The 2,979-nt window shown below is 61.7% G+C and overlaps 1 pseudogene; it reads right to left on the reverse strand.

Annotated features, from left to right (window-relative positions):
* Window positions 1-1,584: 1,584 nt before the first annotated feature.
* Window positions 1,585-2,360, reverse strand: LOC140645933 (feather keratin Cos2-3-like; annotated as a pseudogene).
* Window positions 2,361-2,979: the final 619 nt, after the last annotated feature.

Below are 2,979 nucleotides of genomic sequence, written 5' to 3' on the forward strand. Positions count from 1 at the left end.
ACCCTTTGGGCTGAGGTTTGGAGGTGGCTTTGAGCTGGCAGAGGGAGGAGAACACAGGAGCTGGCAAGCTTCAGCTGCCACTTCCTGGGAGCTCCTGGGCACCTTGTGGAGTGGGCAGCGTGACACGGTCCAGGTTTACCCGGCAGCCTTGGTGGGACTGGCGGAGGCTGGTGAGACAGGGGTGTCAGGCTGGGGAGGAGCAGGGCAGTGGGTCGGTGGGACTGCCAGCGCGGGAGGGGAAGAGGAAGTCCTGAGCCTTCGGCAAAACCGGGAGCTATCCTTTTGGGAGAGGGGAGTCTGCAGATGGCGCGTGGCAAAGGATGGGGGACGTGTTGTGAGCAACGGGCGTGAAAGGGGGAACAAGACCCTACGCATCCCTTTTGCCGATAACGCAAATCCTCCTAGGTACTGTTTCTACGTGCGTGCCTAGAGAGACAGAGAGTGAGCTGTCAGGAAACAGACCACATCTGCACTTAGAAACTCCGCCTCTTCTAGCTGTGCTGGAGGAAATGCTGGCAGCCTGACTGGGGATAGACCAGATCCCTGCAAGACCTACAAGGAAGGCTCAGTCAACGCAAGGAGAGCTGAAATGCTGCAGAAGCACCGGCTTGTAGTTGGAAGCCACAAAGGGAAGTGGGCGAGGAATAGCCCACCTCTCTTCCTCGGCTGAGGGAGAGAGAGGTTGTAGCTGGAGACGTCTTGTGGCCAGAGGTGCACCGGGAGAGACGCACAGGGGCCCGTGAGGAGCAACCTGTCTGACAACCAGGACCACCACCACCACCACACCTGCCACAGGGAGAGGGGCCCTCCTGAGGCAAGAGCCGCCAGCCAGGGAGGGCTCACAGGTGCTGCTGGAGGCAGAACCAGCTCCCAGTGCCACCACCAGCAGGCAGTGCGGCCGGGGAGATGGACTCCTCACTCAGACAGTGGTTGGGCTCCCGCATCATCTGCAGGGCGTGCTCAAAGGCTGAGGAGGGCATTTGTGTGCGGGGATGCAGCAAGGCAGGCCTCCGGGAACACCGGTGGCTGTCCTTTATGCCCGCAAGATCTCCCCAGAGCGACACCTTTCTCTCTGGAAGCCAGGGAGAGCGTGCGGAGAGAGAAGGACCACGCAGAGGCCCAGGCTGGGATGCAGCAGAACTTTAATGAGTTGAAAGAGGGGAAGGAGGTCCTCTGAGTGGGGCCCACGGTGCAGGGAGCACCAGGGGTAGCTAGGAGTCTTTGCCCCTTGGCCAGGGTGGAGTTCGCACGTGGCGTCTGCCTGCCTGCCTGCCTGCCTGCCTGCCTGCCCCTGAGAGGAGAGAGGGCAGCAGGTCCTTCCTCGCATGGGGCTTAGCAGGTGCTCACAGCCCAGGGCAGCAGAAGACAACAGAGAAAAGAGAGAGAGGAAAGAGAGTGAGAAACAGGCACGTTAGACGAGGGCCATGTTTTCAGAGGGCCCAGGCACGCCTCTGCCTGCCTGCCTTTGCAGGTGGAGCGGTGGATGCTCAGCCCCCTGAAAGAGATGGCCAGGATCTCTGTGCTCAGTCCACTACCATCTTCTGGGTTCCTGGGGGTCCTTCTGCGGGGCCGCCTGTGGCAGCTTTAGCAGGGGAGGCATGTTCTGCCACAGTAGCGGCTGGAAATGCCAGAGAGGTCACAGCACCCGGAGTTGATGGGCACTCCCTGAGAGCTGAGGATGCTGCCAACGGCAGCGGAGGTGGAGGATCCCACAACGGTGTTCTGTGGGAAGGAGCTGAGGATGGGTCCGGGCAGGGTCACCACCACAGGGGAGGGCTCGATGACGACGGTGGAGTTCTGGCACTGCCTGACACAGGGCTCGGTGCAGCTGTTGGCCAGCGGGGTCGGGCCGCAGGGCTGGCAGGGCAGGCACTGGTTGTAGCAGGACATGTCTTGGGGCTGGAGGTGCACCTGGGAGAGAGGGCAGGGGGGAGCACGGGGGTGCGTGAGGAGCAGCCTGTCCGCCCACCACGAGGGAGCCAAGGCATGTGCTGGGCGGGGAGATGGAGGCTGTGCAGGGAGGCGCACACACCTCTTTGCCTGTCCCCCTGGGCACCATGCAAAGAGAGCCAGGCCCAGGAAAGCTCTTTCCTAGACAAGAGCCCCAGAGTCCCCTCAGCCCAGCCCCAGCCCCTCTCCACGCCAGACCTTCTCCCCGCTTCCCCTCCCAGGAGTGGCAGCCCCAAGCCCCAGTATAGGACAGAGCTTCCAACTCACTTGCTTCCGAAGGAGAAGAAGGGGAGCGAAGCGGATGAGAGAGTGAAGAGCTGGGGTGGCTTTTATACTGGTCCTGCACTGCCCCAGGTCCAGAGGAAGCCTCTGTGGAAGTAGTAATTTTCTGAGAAGCTCATCTGAAATGCAAAACATCCCAGCTAATGATACGGGCTGTGTTTTGGCTTCCTGCACGGCTGCCTTTTCATTTCCTTGTTTGGTCGTGCCCGCTCGCTCCCCCTTGGAGGTTCCTTTTCATTGCTGGGGTGGGAGACCTAAGGATTCCTGGGACAGGAGCACATCAGTGCCAGCAGCAGATGAGTCCCAAGTGCCGGAGGGGTCGCGTGCAGGCTGGGGACATTGGCCTGGGGCACTCGTGTGGGCTTGTTGGCAGCCCCACTGGCAGAAAGGGCCCAGCTGCTCCCAGCCCTGCAATCCTCGCCTGCATGCCAAAGGGTTCCCGAGCGGGACAATGTGCCGCGTCCCCTTCCTCCCACCCTCCAAGCTCTCTCTGATGGTCACTGGCAGGCTGCTGCAGCTTTTGACTGTCTTCCTCCTAATGCCGCTCTGGGGAGGCCTTTGTGTGCCTGTTGGGCCTCCTCTGCTCTCTAGGCTCTCTCCGGGGGGTCCCCTACAAATACCAGCGCCGTCAGCGTGTCTGGAGCCTTGTCCTGCCCCAGCGTGCTCCAGCCCTGCCCTGCCGAGGGGCTTCCTCGTGTGTCCTCGGGCGAGTCCACAGTTGCTCACGTGTAGGCAGGAGTGCTTGCT

The sequence above is a fragment of the Ciconia boyciana genome, unplaced genomic scaffold (genome assembly GCF_034638445.1).
Source record: "Ciconia boyciana unplaced genomic scaffold, ASM3463844v1 HiC_scaffold_49, whole genome shotgun sequence".
In the NCBI taxonomy this organism is placed as follows: Eukaryota; Metazoa; Chordata; class Aves; order Ciconiiformes; family Ciconiidae; genus Ciconia; species Ciconia boyciana.